At 39.0% G+C, this 16,920-nt stretch overlaps 1 long non-coding RNA gene across 1 annotated transcript; it reads right to left on the bottom strand.

The window, feature by feature from the left end:
- Window positions 1–1,440: 1,440 nt before the first annotated feature.
- On the bottom strand, window positions 1,441–16,616 carry LOC120866519. Its single transcript, XR_005721677.1, has 3 exons — window positions 16,606–16,616; window positions 13,924–13,927; window positions 1,441–1,574 (listed from the first exon to the last, which is right to left on the bottom strand). It is a non-coding gene; the product is annotated as an uncharacterized LOC120866519 (long non-coding RNA).
- Between the last annotated feature and the right edge of the window lie 304 nt (window positions 16,617–16,920).

Below are 16,920 nucleotides of genomic sequence, written 5' to 3' on the forward strand. Positions count from 1 at the left end.
CTTAGGTCTTTTCCCCACTTTCGATTGGGTTGTTTGTTTTCCTGGTATTGAGTTGTACGAGTTGCTTGTGTATTTTAGAAATTAGACCTTTGTCTGTTATTTCATTTGCTATTGTTTTCATTCATTCTGAGGAATTCTTCCACTGTCTTTTCACCTTGTTAATAGTTTCATTTTCTGTTCCAAAGCATTTAAGTTTAATCATGTCCCACTTGTTTACTTTTGTTTTTATTTCCGTTACTCTAGGAAGTTGGTCATAGAGGACCTTGCTTTGATTTATGTCATCGAGTTTTCTCCCTATGTTTTCCTCTAAGAGATTTAGTTTCTGGTCTTATATTTAGATCTTTAATCCATTTTGAGTTTATCTTTGTGTAAAGTGTTAGGAAGTGTTCTAATGCCATTCTTTTACATGTAATTGTCAAGTTTTCACAGCACCATTTGTTGAAGAGGCTGTCTTTGCCCCATTGTGTATTCTTGCCTCCTTTATCAAAAATAAGGTACCCATAGGTGCATGGATTTATTTATGGGATTTCTATGTTGCTTCACTGGTCTATATTTCTGTTTTTGTGCCAGAAACATACTGTCTTGATGACTGTAGATTTGTAGTATAATCTGAAGTCAACAAGGTTGAGTCTTCCGGGTCCAGTCTTGTTTCTCAAGACTGCTTTGGCTTGTTGGGGTCTTTTGTGTTTCCATATGAATTGATTTTTTTTTTTCTATTTCTGTCAAAAAATCCCATTGATAATTTTATGGGGATCACACTGAATCTGTAGATTGTGTTTGGTAGTAGAGTCATTTGCACAATATTGATTCTTCCTACCCAGGAACATAGGATATCTCTCTATCTATTTATGTCATCTTTGATTTCTTTCTTTGGTGTCATAATTTTCTGTGTACAGTTCTTTTGTCTCTTTAGGTAACTTTGTTCCTAGTTATTTTACTTCTTTTGTTGCAATGGTGAATGGGATTGATTTCTTAATATATTTTTCTGATATTTCGTTGTTTAGTGATTTTCTGATAGTATCTTTAGTGTTTCCTATGTATAGTATCATGCCATCTGCAAACAATGAGCTATTTACTTCTTTTCTGATCTGATTCTTTTTATTGCTTTTTCTTCTCTGATGACTGTAGCTAGGACTTCCAAAACTATGCTGAATAATAGTGGTGAAAGTGGACACCCTTGATCCAGATCTTAGGAGAAATGCATTTAGTTTTTGACCATTGAAAATAATGTTTTCTGTAGGCTTATCATATATGGCCTTTTTTACGTTGAGGTAGGCTCTTTCTGTGCCTATTGTTTGAAGCATTTCAACCATAAATGGGTGCTGAATTTTGTCAAATGATTTTTCTGCATCTATTGAGATGGTCATATGGTTTTTATCTTTCAATTTGTCAATATGATATATTACATTAATTGATTTGTGTGTATTGAAGAATCCTTGCATCCCTGGAATAAATCCCAACTTGATCATGGTATTGAGGTTTTTAAAATGTGCTGTTGAATTCTGTTTGCCAGAATTTTGTTGAGCATTATTGCATCTATGTTCATCAGTGATATTGGCCTGTAGTCTTCTTTCCTTTTGTATTGTTTTTGTCTAGTTTTGGTATCAGGGTGTTGGTGGTCTTGAGTGTCAGTTTGAAAGTGTTCTTTTCTATGTAATTTTTGAAAGAGTTTTAGAAGTATAGGCATTAGCTCTTCTCTAAATGTTTGATAGAATTCTCCTGTGAAGTCACCTGGTCCTGGGCTTTTGTTTTGGGGGAGACTTTTGATCACAGCTTCAACTTCAGTGCTTGTAACTGGGTTGATCATATTTTCTATTTCTTCCAGGTTCAGTCTTGGAAGATTGAACTTTTCTAAGAATCTGTCCATTTCTTCCAGGTTATCCATTTTATTGCCATATAGGTGTTCATAATAGTCTCATAATTGTTTGTATTTCTGCATTTTCTGCTTCAACCTCTCCTTTTTCAGTTCTAATTTTGCTAATTTGAATCTTCTCTCTTTTTTTCTTGATGAGTCTGGCTAAAGTTTTGTCAGTTTTGTTTATCTCCTCAAACAATCAGCTTCTAGTTATATTAGTCTTTACTATTCTTTCTTTCTTTTTCATTTATTTCTTTCTTTCTGCTAATTTTGTTGTTGTTGTTATTGTTCTTAATTTTCCAGTTGCTTTAGTTGTAATATTAGGTTGCCTATTCGATTTTTTTTTTCTTGTTTCTTGAGGTAGGATGGCATTGCTATAAACTTCCCTCTTAGAACTGAATTTGCTGCATCCCATAGGTTTAGAGTTGTCGTGTTTTCATTGTCATTTGCTTCTAAATTTTTTTTAATTTCGCTTTTGATTGCTTCAGTTACCTGTTGGTTATTTAGAACTGTATTGTTTAACCTCTATGTGTTTGTGTATTTTTTTTTTTTTACAGTTTTTTCTTGCAATTTATATTCATCTTAAAGTATTGTGGTTAGAAAAGTTGCTTGATATAATTTCAGTTTTCTTCAATTTACTTTGGCATGATTTGTGACTCAGGTTTGATTTTTGGTCTATCCTGGAGAATGTTCCATGTGCACTTGAGAAGAAGGTGTATTTTTATCCATTTGGATGGAATGTCTTGAAGATTTCAACAATATCCATCTAATCTAATGTTTTTAATCCATCTCATCCAATCTGATGTTTAAGATTTGTGTTTCCTTATTAATTTTCTGTTTTGATGATCTGTCCATTGATATGAGTGGGTAATTCATCACTCTTACTGTTATTGTGTTACTGTGAAGGCCACATGCAGAAGTGGTACAGCTACTTGGGTTGCATGGGTGCTTGCAGCACCAGCTACTCAGGGGAGTTGGCAGCTAAGGCATAAGGAAATATAGTGCTCTAGAAGAGTATGACAACCAGTATTGCCCAATACGCTCCAGTATTCTTGCCTGGAGAAACCCCCTGACAGGGAAGCCTGGCAGGCCACAGTCTACAGAGTTGCAAAGAGTTGATCACAACTGAAGCAAACCCATGTGCAGAGACATAAGTCTTTTTTTTTTTTTTTTTTTGACTGTGGCATCTCTGCCCCAGTGAGAGTTGAGCGTGAAGGTGGTGCAACTGCTTTGGTCATGGGTACCTGGTGGTGCCAAGTGTGCCGGGACATGGAATCCTTCAGCCACAGGAGTTAGGCTGCATCAGAATGTTTTTTCAAGCCTCTGGTAGCTGACAATCAGAAGACCTCTTTGGCTATTCTTTCTCTGTAGCTCCATCTATTCAGTCACTTAGAGGGCTTCCTTTCCTGGGGTCCTTCTCTGTTCTTTGATGTGTCAGGCACATAGAGGGATGCCCCCTGGCTGGGATCCTACTCTGTATATCTGTGCATCAAGCACTTAAAGGGGCACCCTGGTTGGGTCCTACTCTGTAGATCAATGAATCAGGTGCTTGATGGGCCAGCCTCTCAATTGTTCAGCTGCCAGTGCTGGCATGTGGGGAGAGACTATGGTCATGGCTCTGCCCCCTACATGTGACTCAGCAGTATATCCTGGCTTCCATGGCTGCCTGGCTTTCCTCCACAGGCATTTCCCACCACAATCTCCTCCCTCACATCCCCTTGGTCTGTCTGTCCAGTCAACTGCAACATTTGTCCTGAAATTGCACTACAATCCCTACTGTCAGGAGCTGCATTAGGCATTACTGACAAAATAGAGGCACAGCCCTAAACCCCCTCCCTTTGTTCCATAGGCACGGACCTGGAATGAAGGAGTTAGGGTTTGTGATTCTGACTTTTTTTTTTCTTTTCCTCGGCTGAATTTACTGAAGAGAATATTAAGGTGTTTATTGTTTTTGAGAGGAGCATGAGAAGGCATAAAGCCATCTGCAGCTGTGCTCAAAGAATAATTCATAAAGTTAATCACTGACATTTGTTCAAAGACTTTTACAAAAAAGTGTTCCAGGGTGAGCACACAGGCCAGAGCTTGAGGCCATGGGAGGGATTGCTATCTGAAGCCCATTTGTGAGAAAAGTGCTTATGGCAAAGAAGTTTGCTGAATTTAGGGCTTAGGAATAATTAAAATAGTTAGAAGCTAAAGATTTAAGGATTGTTGTAATGTTACAATATTCTACTATAGCTTATAGAAATTAGAGACTTTAGAGATATTATTAGCTAGAAGCCCTTTCTAAAAAATAGTGAGCTTAGGATACAAGGGGCAAACAGGACTTACTTAGAAAGGTAAGAATTAAACTGAGGAATGTGGTATGCAGCCCAGACATTAGCATGAGTTACAGTGTATTCACAAGGACACATGAGAAAAAGTAGATAAGAGAGTCACTGAAGAAGGAACTCCTTTTGAGGGGCAACAATGATTTTTGGAGAAAAATCTGGGTCAATGTGAACTAAAAATATCAAATCTCTGACCTAATGCTTTTGTAAAATTATAAAAGAGAATCATAAGCTTGAAACAAACAGGCAGTCCAAGAAAACTGAGAGACTACTTCAATTTCTCTCACAGACACTGCTCACCCCTTCAGGTTGAATCCCTGGCTGCTGGAGCTGGACTTCAGCACCCTACATTCCAGTTCCTAGCTGCTGCACCTTCTAAGGCTCCTCTGTCCCTGTCCAGAGTACATATGGCTGTGAACTGTCTGATTCTTATCCCATTTAGGCTGCCACAGATCAGCTGTTTCACTCTCACCCTTATATGTTTCTTCTCTGATTGGATCACTGCTTCAGTTCCAACACTCATCAATGGCAGGTCCAGGGTTACTACCATTTCTGTCCCCCCGCCCCCCTCAGTTCCTTCATTCTACTGAGTTTTGTGGGGTTCTATATATTCTTTTATATACTCCTGTTCACTCTCAGTTAGTGTTCTGCAAGCACTTCTTTGTCTGAAGGTGTATTCCTGATGTATCCATGGAGAGAGATGTACTCCACATCCACCTACTCCTCTGCCATCTTGTTCTCCTATAAATTTTAAAGAAAGAAGAAACAATGAGTATTTATATTTACCTAAATGTTTAACATTTCCCATGAAAATTTTTTAGGACATAAATTTCTAGTTTATAATATATCATGATGATCTTAAAGGATTCCTTTTCTTTCTTTCTTTTTCATTGATAATTTGATATCAAAATAATTCTGTAAGTTTTTTATATCTTAGATATTGTCTCTGTCTTTATTCATATGATTTGCTTTGGCTGAATATAGCATTCTAGAATGATAGCTTTATTTAGTAATATTTCATTCACTACTCTAAAGATGATGTTCTACTATGTTTGGCTTTTTTTTTTTTTTTCTGTTGAAAATCAACAGTAATTTGAAGCATATTTCCTCTTTATATAATGTAAAATTTTATGCTGGTTAGTTTCCAGATATTTTCTTTAGTTTGGCTCTAACTCTTAAAAATGGTATACTTACAAATATTTATTTTCATGTTAATCCTTGCTTGGAAGTTCATGAGTATATCTGATCAGATCACAAACAATACTCTTCAAATGAAGAATACCCCAGAACTCCATCAGAAGGCAGAATGCAGTAACATGACAGTTGTATACTGTGACTACTTCTTAACTACCCCTAAAGAGACCCAATGGCAACTCAACTGGGTAGCTGTACAGATGGGAAAGAAAAACTATTAGACACTGTCTTTTCCTAATATCAATTATTGTGAAATCAGAGCATCATCATCATAGGTCTATTAGAAAGATCAAAGAATCAGATGATGTAAGAAGATCTGAAATTTTCTCATGATAGGACTATTAAAATAGTATATGTAGTCAGAACATTCATGCTCAGGACCTTGTAGAACCACCTTTATGACTCACTGATACACCAAGCAAGGCCTGTTACAAGTGAAAAAGACAATTAAATTAGGATGCTAGAGTCAATATTAAAAGTTTAAAGACTTAAGAATGGTGATTCTCATCACATTTCTATTTAAGACTTCATCTTGGCTGACACAAAAGATAAATGCCTCTTGGAGGAACACAGTGAAATATCTTACGTTTAATCCTGTCATTAGTCCAATGCAGCTGTTCTTCTAGATATGCTTTTATAATAGGAACAAACATATTTAGTTAACATGCAGCTATTGACCTGAGAATAGAGAAAAAAAATACTTTTTCTCTATTACAGTAAAACAAAACCGTACAATACAATTGATTTAAACACAAATCTAGAAATAAAGTGTTATCACTCACTTCCAGATTATCCGTCCTCTTTCTTGGCCAAAAGGTCTGCAACATGTCAGGATCTTCTAAAGGTATGTCAATATGCTATAACCTTATGCACTTTATCACTAAGGAAAAAATAAAATAAAGAGGCCTCTTGATTGATTTTGGAGGAAATATATATCACATTTAGGAGAATTATCCAACACTTTTCCTGAGTCACTCCCCAAAGTAGCCAGCTCATTGTGAATCCCCATGCCAACAAAAGTTCTTCAGCTTATTCAGGCTATATCTCCTTCACTTTGCACTTAGTTCTAAAGATTCACTGTGCCTCAAAGTCTCTATGCTAACAGATGCTCAATGAAGAGCATATTCCTAATAATGAAGTTGATGAAATGTGTAATGCATCTTTTCATTTTAATGAATGTTCCTTGTCTTCACTCCCACTTATTCAATAGTTTACCTATTTTGATGGCAAATTTTATAGTTAACCACAAAATTTTTCTATAATCTTCAAAATATAAGAATGTCAAAATGTAAAATATAATACACAAGACTTAGAAATTCTGGACCTAGACTGAATGCAAAAACTTATGAAATTTTTGTTTATTCCCTGGAGGAGTGTGAGAGTGCTTTTTGAGTTGTGAAATGGATATTTCCATTATATAAAGCATAATCATTTTTGTGTGTGAACGGAAAGTCCAAAGTATGAAAAACAATTAATATAGATGTTAGATAACTAAAATATATGCATTCATCTTTTTTATTTTTAATGTGACATCCCAAGATAGGTAAAAGTTCAGACATAGCACTCCTTAACTATTTTTTATATGTCTTGGAATGTCTAACTTTTGCAAATATAAAAACTTTAGCCAACTAGATGTTTTCCCTCAGGAATTTAAATGCTACAAATATGTGGATCAGGGGTCTCTAACAACCTGCCTGACAATCTGAGGTGGAGCTCATATTATAATATTAGTATAAAGTGCTCAACAAATCTAATGTGTTTGAATCATCCCAAAATCATCCCCTACCCCAATCCATGGAAAATTTTTCTTTCACAAAATTGGTCCCTGGTGCCAAGAAGGTTGGGAACCTCTGTGATAGATTGAAGAGATCCTTTCATTGGTAGCAAGTGGCAGGTGTTATAGAATCTTGTAATACTATACACCTGCAATGGCAGAAATCCAAGTGACAATATCTTCAGTAGATGATCACTGCTGTGGGTAATATACTTGGTCCTACTAATCCTGGAAAGCATAGTTCCCTGAAATAACAATACCTGATAAAAATAGTGAAAGAAAACTTACAGGCCAATTTTAACCTCGAATGTTGGGACAAATAAGATTCCAATGTGGTGCTAGTGGTGAAGAACATGCCTGCCAATGCAGGAGACATGAGAGACATAGGTTCAATCCCTGGGTCAGAAAGAACACCTGGAGAAGGTTATGGCAACCCATTCCAGTATTCTTGCCTGGAGAATCCCATAGACAGAGGAGTCTGACAGGCTATGGCTCATAGTGTTACTCAGAGTTGGACACAACTGAAATGACTTAGCATGGCACATACAAATAGAAATACAATTCCATTAACCTAAGCAGAAATAAATTCAAAGAAAGTATATTATTATGCTTGCTTCATTAAAAAAGAGTATAATATTTTAAAAACACTATGTACAGCTTTTTTGCTTGTGTTAATCATACATCAAAAATAATTTTAAAAAAACTTTTTCTGAAGAAGAGCATGTATAGAACTGTTGTCAGTTATCCACTGACATAATTATCCCCTGGATAGGGTTAGTGTTGTTAATTTGTTAGAGTTCTATGATGAACTCCAATGAATGTAGAGTTTTCATTATAGAATGATTTTAGTTACAGTTCACTTATGAAAGTAGTAGTGAAGGCATCAGTCAAGATGGCAGAGGATTAGGAGGATATGGAGTTCATCTCTCCCCACAAACACTTTACAAATACATCTACAAATGGATCAGTTCTCACAGAGCACCTGCTGAACAGTAGCAGAAGACTTCAGACACCAAAAAGGAGAAGAAAGATCCCCATGTATCTGGGTTCAGTTCAGTTCAGTTCAGTTGCTCAGTCATGTCTTACTCTTTGCGACTCCATGGACTCCAGCATGTGAAGTCTCCCTTCCATCACCAACTACCGGAGTTTACTTAAACTCAATTCCATTGAGTCGGTGATGCCATCCAACCATCTTATCCTCTGTCCTCCTCCCTTCAATCTTACCCAGCATCAGGGTCTTTTCAAATGAGTCAGTTCTTCACATCAGGTGGCCAAAGTGTTGGAGTTTCAGCTTCAGCATCAGTCCTTCCAATGAATATTCAGGACTGATTTCCTTTAGGATACACTGGCTGGATCTCCTTGCAGTCCAAGGGACTCTCAAGAGTCTTCTCCAACACCACAGTTCAAAAGTATCAATTCTTCTGTGCTCAGCTTTCTATATAGTCCAACTGTCACATCCATACATGAGTACTGGAAAAAAGATAGCTTTGACTAGATGGATCTTTTTTTGGCAAAGTAATGTCCCTGCTTTTTCATATGCTGTCTAGGTTGTATCTGGGTAGGGTGAAAGAAATAATAAAGGATAAGGAAGAAGAGAGGAAGCAGGGTGTGACCTGTACCTCTGGAGGTGGAGAGCTGAAGGTGAGATGTTCTTCCATCTGAAGAAACCCCCTCCATGCAGGGAGTTCAGCTGGGACAGACAAGGAGCTTCTAGGCCTTGGATGTAGTGCAGCAACTGGTCTGTGGTAGGCAGGACAGAATGAGACTTATAAAGATGGTCCATGTCACAGCCCTGTGCAATCCAGCCTGAATTAGGTGTCCACTGTTGCATACAGGGGCTGGGTGCTGGAATATAAGGTTTGAAGAACAGACCCAGGGATGAGACTGCTGTTGCCTGTGAGGAAATATCCTGAGGGAATGGGAGTTAGGAGCTCCACAACTAGGAATGTTCACAGAGGAGGCTGAGATCACCAAAGAAACAAACCATCATTTTTCAGTGATGTGCAATGGCCATGGACACTATTTTAGCCCCTCTTCTCACATGTAGGCCCCAGCCCCTATGGTCACCAAGAATGGCTCCCATTTGAGTGGCTTATTCTGTACCCCCCCCAACTGCCATTGTCTTCTCCATCTCCTCTCTGCCTGTGCTACTGGCTCACCACAATCTCTATCTGAGCACCCACCTGCCTAGGTGTCTTGTTAGCCCAATTGCTGTCTCAGCTCCTTCCTAATGAACGTCAGTCATTCCATCCCTCCCACACGGCAGCCCTGTGCCCGATTGCTGCCTCCACCTCTTGCCTAATGAACTTGTGCTTTATCAGCCTCATGAGCAGATGGCAGTGGGTGGCCCACAGAGATGAGTCTATAACCACAGATGAACCCTAAGAGCCCGGTAGTAATGAAGAGAAGCTAAAGTCTCTCCTCATGGCTATATGAGTCATGGAGTTACACGTTTACTGACTGCTTCCTAAATTCTGTGCTGTGTGCTTAGTTGCTCAGTCATGTCTGACTCTTTGTGACCTCATGGGCTGTAACCTGCCAGGCACCTCTATCTATAGGGATTCTCCAGGCAAGAATACTGGAGTGGGTTGCAATGCCCTCCTCAAGGGTATCTTCACAATCCAGGGATCAAACCCAGGTCTCCCACATTACAGACAGATTCTTTACCATATGAGTCACCAGGGAAGCCCTCCTAAATTCAACACCTGCAGAATATCTGACTCCTGCAGCTGAGAAGGTTCTGGATTTAGCATTTGTGGGCTCTATGGAGGTGGCAGGATATACTGAAAGTGATAAAAATAAAAATAAATAAATAAATAAAACCAAGGATATGCCCCAAGATGGCAGAGGAATAGAATGGGGAGACCACTTTCTCCCCCACAAATTCATCAAAAGAACATTTGAATGTTGTGAAACTTCAACAAAACAGCTTCTGAATGTTGGCGGAGGACACCAAGCACCCAGAAATGCAGCCCAAACTCTTCAAAAGGAGGTAGGACGAAATATTAAAGACAAAAACAGAGACAAAAGATTTAGGGATGGAGACCTATCCTGGGGAAGGAGTCGTGAAGGAGAAGTTTCCATACAGTAGGAAACCCTCACAGAGGTGTGTCTGTGGGGAGTTTGGGAATTTCAGAGGGCAACATAACTGGGAGGAAAAAAACACACACACACACACACACACACAGAAGAAACAAAATGCCACACAATACATACCTGATCACAACTGCCAGCAGAGAAGTAGCCCCGACGCTTGAGTCCACCACCAGTGAGTGGGGGTTGGGCAGGGAGGTAAGGGCCACATCATCAGTCCTTAGGGTAAGGGCCGCGTCTGAATGCCCTGAGGACAACCTGAGGCAGCTAATGTGCTTTAATGAGCCAAACTATGAGATCGCCAAAGAGACAAAAAAAAAAAAAAAAAAAAAAAACCCTTTCCCATGAAAGGCTCTAACACCTCTTAGTGACCCTGGCACAGTCACAGAACAAAGGATTGAGTAAACATTGAAGGAGAGCAAGTCTGCTGCATATCGGCCTCTCCCTTCCCTGAGACAGAAAGGTAGGCATTTGACAGTCAGAGCAGGAAGGCAAGGGGCTGCTGTAATCTCAGCCCCAGAGACCACAAGTCCCACTTAGCTGTGAGCAGGCTCCCAGTTGCTAACCACGTCTTCCTGGGATCCTGGATGGTTGATATCTCCCGGGAGTGTCACAGCCTGAGATCAGCTCACCCCAGAAGAGACACAGGGCACACCAGGAACTGTGCTCTCTTGGCACACCTGGGAAAACAGGAGGCTGAGGTAGGAGGACAAACAGCCCAACTGGGACAGTGCAGTTACCAAGCACCCAGTTGCCTGAGCTGCTCATCCCTAGGAAGGGCACAAAATGCACAACCAATCTGAGTCTGTGTCCCTGCAGAGCATCTGAGAACCTGAGTGACTTAGACCTGGGAAGTGCACAAAATGCAAGGCCAACATGGCAAAGTGAGCACCTGGGAGCCTGCGCAGTTCAGACCCAGGAAGTATATGCCACCTTGGGCTGTGGCAAATCCAGTGTGGTCCATTCATAGTGAGCACTCCCCACACATGAGAGCAGTATTTGTTTGCAGTGTCCTTTCCTCCCTACAACACAAATGAACAAGTGAGCCTCAATAAGTGGCCAGCTTCACTCCCTGTGTCAGGGCGGAAATTAGACATTGAAGAGACTTCCAAACAGAGGAAGCCAAAATAAACAAAGAAGGGGGAACTGCTCTGGAGGTGACAGGTGCAAAAAATTAAAACCCTGTATTTAATACTGGAGACTGCATTTGAGGGTCACCTATAGACTTTGAGAACAAGTACAAACCAAAACAAAGGACTATCTGACACTGAACTGACCCCACACTGCCCACAGCAGCTCCAGAGAAATTCCTAGATATATTTTCACTATTATCACTTTTTAATATATTTTTAAAATTTAGTTCTTTAACATTTCTTTAACTTTCATTTTTATAGCCTACTCTTACCTTTCAAAAAAAAAAACTCCTGATTTTTAAAGCAAATAACACACACACACACACACACACACACACACACACACACACACACATATATATATATATATACACACATACATATATAGTTTGATTATATTTTGTGATTGATTATGTTTTGTATTTTTATGTTGTATTTTTGAGAGTCTAACCTCTAGTCTAGATTTTTAATATTTTCTTTTTGATATTTGTTGTTTCTTTTGTACCTCTAAGAATCTAATCTTCAGTACCCATTTTCACTTAGGGATGTGGATGTGATTACTGGTTTGATGGCTGTCATCCCTTCTGATGCTCCCGTTTCTCCTCCACATCATCTCTATCTCCTTCCTTTCTCTTCTCTTCTCTACATAACTCTGTGAATCTCTCTGGGTTTTCAAGGCTGTGGAGAGCACTTAGGGATTTGACTACTGGCTAGATTGCTCTCTCCCCTTTTTACTCCCCCTTTTCTCCTCCTGGTCATCTCTCTCCATTCTCTCTCATCTCTTCTCCATATAACTCCATGAATCTTTCTGCATGTTCTTGGCTGTGGAGAATTGTTTCATCAACAAGCTAGGAATTTTATCATATATGCTGTCTGAAGGAAGAAGTCTTGAGGCTATTGTAAGAGAAGGACAAAAAGCCAGAGGCAGGAGGATTAACTCCAAATCTTTAGAACACCAGAGAACTCTTGACTCCAGGGAACATTAATAGACAAGAGTTCACCCAAAAGACTCCATACCTACACTGAAAACAAACTCCAGCCAAGAGCCAGCAAGTTCCAGTGCAAGACACGCTATGCTAATTCTCCAGCAAAACAGGAACACAACACTGAATACTAAATGATGGGCTGTCCAAAGCCATGCCAAATCCATAGACACCCAAAAACTCACTACTGGACACTTCATTGCACTCCAGAGAAAAGAGATCCAGAAACAACCCCAAGATAATAAATTCAAGCTCCCCCAATGAGGAAACTGTGGGAAGTCGTTAGTCCAATTCCTCTCACAAAGAGTTCAGTTCAGTTCAGTTCAATCGCTCAGTTGTGTCCAACTCTTTGTGCCCCATGAACTACACACAGCATGCCAGGCATCCCTGTCTATCCCCAACTCCCGGAGTTCACCCAAACCCATGTCCATTGAGTCGATGATGCCATCCAACCATCTCATCCTCTGTAGTTCTCTTCTCCTGCTGCCCTCAGTCTTTCCCATCATCAGAGTCTTTTCAAATAAGTCAGCTCTTCCCATCAGGTGGCCAACGTATTGGCATTTAAGCTTCAACATCAGTCCTTCCAATGAACACCCAGGACTGATTTCCTTTAGGATGGACTGGTTGGATCTCTTTGCAGTCCAAGGGACTCTCAAGAGTCTTCTCCAACACTACAGTTCAGAAGCATCAGTTCTTCTATGCTCAGCCTTCTTTATAGTCCAACCCCTCATACCCATACATGAATACTGGAAAAACCATAGCCTTGACTAGATGGACCTTTGTTGACAAAGTAATGTCTCTGCTTATTAATATGCTGTCTAAGTTGGCCAAAACTTTCCTTCCAAGGAGTAAGCCTCTTTTAATTCCATGGCTGCAATCACCATCTTCAGTGATTTTGGAGCCCAAAGAAATAGTCAACCACTGTTTCCACTGTCCCCATCTATTTGCCAAGAAATGATGGGACCAGATTCCACAGTTAAGAGGAACCACAAACTTCCAGCCTACAGAAAGGGCACCCAAAACACAGCAATATAAACAAAATGAAAAGGCAGAAAAATATCCAACTGGTGAATAAATTTGATAAAAACCCACCAAACAAAACAAAAAAGGAGACGATAGGGAGTCAACCTGAAAAAGAATTCAGAAAAATGATAGTAAAGATGATCCAAAATCTTGAAAACAAAATGAAGTTACAGATAAATAGACTGGAGACAAGGATTGAGAAGATGCAAAAAAAAAAAAAAAAAGTTAAGAAGGATCTAGAAGAAATAAAGAAAGTTCAATCAATAAGGAATGATACAAAACTGAGATCAAACACACTCTGGAAGGAACCAACAGTAGAATAACAGAGGTAGAAAACAGGATAAGTAAGGTGGAAGACAGAATGGTGGAAATAAATGAAGCTGAGAGATTAAAAAAAAAAAAAAGAATTTAAAGAAATAAGGACAATTTCAGAGACTTCTGGGACAATGTTAAATGTCCCAACATTTGAATCTTAGGAGTCCCAGAAGAAGACAAGAAGAAAGGCCATGAGAAAATACTTGAGGAGATAATAGTTGAAAACTTCGCTAATATGGGGAAGGAAATAGCCACCCACGTTCAAGAAACCCAGAGTCCAAAACAGAATAAACCCAAGGTGAAACACTGCAAGAAACATATTAATCAAACTAACAAAGATTGAACACAAAGAAAAAAATATTAAAAGGGAAAAGAAACAAACAACGCAGAAGTGGATCCCCACAAGGATAACAGCTGATCTTGCAATAGAAACTCTTCAGGCCAGACGTGAATGGCACACAATCTTGAAGCAATGAAAGAGAAAAACCTGTAACCAAATTACTCTGCCCTGTAAGAATCTCATTCAGATATGACAGAGAAATCAAAAGTTTTATAGACAAAGAAAGGTTGAGAGAATTCACCATCAAACCAACTTTTCAACAAATGCTAAAGGTAATTCTCTAGACAAGGAACACAGTAAATGTTTTAGAAAATGAACCCCAAACAAAAAAGTAAATGGAAATAGGATCATCAGTTCAGTTCAGTTCAATTCAGTTGCTCAGTCGTGTCCAAATGTTTGTGATCCCATGAATAGCAGCACGCCAGGTCTCCCTGTCCATCAACAACTCCCAGAGTTTACCCAAACTCATGTCCATCGAGTCGGTGATGCCATCCAGCCATCTCATCCTCTGTCGTCCCTTTCTACTCCTGCCCCCAATCCCTCCCAGCATCAGGGACTTTTCCAATGAGTCAGCTCTTCACATGAGGTGGCTAAAGTATTGGAGTTTCAGCTCCAGCATCAGTCCTTCCAATGAACACCCAGGACTGATCCCCTTTAGAATGGACTGATTGGATCTCCTTGCAGTCCAATGGACTCAAAAAAGTCTTCGCCAATACCACAGTTCAAAAGCATCAATTATTCTGCGCTGAGCTTTCTTTATAGTCCAACTCTCACATCCATACATGACCACTGGAAAAAGCCTTGACTAGACGGACCTTTGTTGGCAAAGTAATGTTTATGCTTTTGAATATGCTATCTAGGTTGGTCATAACTTTTCTTCCAAAGAGTAAGGGTCTTTTAATTTCATAGCTGTAATCATTATCTTCAGTGATTTTGGAGCCCCCCCAAATAAAGTCTGACATTGTTTCCCCATCTATTTCCCATGAAGTGATTGGACCAGTTGCCATGATCTTAATTTTCTGAATGTTGTGCTTTAAGCCAACTTTTTCACTCTCTTCTTTCACTTTCATCAAGCGGCTTTTTAGTTCCTCTTCACTTTCCGCCATAAGGGTGATGTCATCTGCATATCTGAGGTTATTGATATTTCTCCCGGCAATCTTGATTCCACCTTGTGCTTCTTCTAGCCAAGTGTTTCTCGTGAGGCACTCTGCATATAATTAAATAAGCAGGATGACAATATACAGCCTTGACATACTCATTTTCCTATTTGGACATGTTGTTCCATGTCCAGTTCTAACTGTTGCTTCCTGACCTGCATACAGATTTCTCAAGAGGCAGGTCAGGTGGTCTGGTATTCCCATCTCTTTCAGAATTTTCCACAGTTTATTGTGATCCACACAGTCAAAGGCTTTGGCATAGTCATTAAAGCAGAAATAGATGTTTTTTTTCTGGAACTGTCTTGCTTTTTCGATGATCCAGTGCATGTTGGCAATTTGATCTCTCGTTCCTCTGCCTTTTCAAAAACCAGATTGAACATCTCGAAGTTCATAGTTCACATATTATTGAAGCCTGGCTTGAAGAATTTTGAGCATTACTTTACTAGCATGTGAAATGAGTGCAATTGTGTGGTAGTTTGAGCATTCTTTGGCATTGCCTTTCTTTGGGATTGGAATGAAAACTGACCTTTTCCAGTCCTGTGGCCACTGCTGAGTTTTCCAAAGTTGCCAGCATATTGAGTGTAGCACTTTGACAGCATCATCTTTCAAAATTTGAAATAGCTCCACTGGAATTCCATCACCTCCACTAGCTTTGCTCGTAGTGATGCTTTCTAAGACCCACTTGACTTTGCATTCCAGAATGTCTGGGTTTAGGTGAGTGATCACACCATCGTGATTATCTGGGTTGTGAAGATCTTTCTTGTATAGTTCTTCTATGTATTCTTGCCACATCTTCTTAATATCTTCTGCTTCTGTTAAGTCCATACAATGTCTGTCCTTATTGAGCCCATTTTTGCATGAAATGTTCCCTTGATATCTCTAATTTTCATAAAGAGATCTCTAGTCTTTTCCATTCTTTTGTTTTCCTCTATTCATTTGCATTGATTGCTGAGGAAGGCTTTTTATCTTTCCTTACTTATCAATAATTACCTTAAATATAAATGGGCTAAATGTTCCTACCAAAAGACAAAGACTGGTTGAATGGATAAAAAAAAAAAAACAACAAGAACTCTATATATACTGTCTACAAGAGACCCTCCTCAAACGTAGGGACACATACAGACTAAAGGTGAAGGGCTGGAGAAACATATTTCATGAAAATGGGGAACAAAAGAAAGCAGGAGTAGCAATACTCATATCACATAAAATTTATTTTGAAATAAAGACAGTGATGAGAGACAAAGAAGGACACTACATAATGATCAAAGGATCAACCCAAGAAGAAGATATAACAAGTATAAATATATATCACCCAACATAGGAGCACCTCAATACATAAGGTAAATGGTAACAAGTATGAAAGGATAAAGTGACGGTAATACAGTAATAGTGGCGGACTTTAATACTTCACTTACATCTTTGGATAGATCAGTCAAAGAGGAAATTAGGAAGGAAACATAAACTTTAAATGATACAATCGACCAGTTAGATATAATTTATATATATATATATATATATATATATATATATATATATATATATGACATTTCATGCCAACAAATGAAATTCATCTTTTTCTCAAGTGCACACAGAACATTCTCCAGGATAGATCACAACCTGGGCATAAATCTAGCCTTTGAAAATTAAAAAATAAAAAAAATGAAATCATTTCAATCACCTTTTCTGATCACATTGTTGTAAGATTAGATGTCAACAACAACAAAAA

This window comes from Oryx dammah, unplaced genomic scaffold (genome assembly GCF_014754425.2).
Source record: "Oryx dammah isolate SB20612 unplaced genomic scaffold, SCBI_Odam_1.1 HiC_scaffold_8, whole genome shotgun sequence".
Classification (NCBI taxonomy): domain Eukaryota; kingdom Metazoa; phylum Chordata; class Mammalia; order Artiodactyla; family Bovidae; genus Oryx; species Oryx dammah.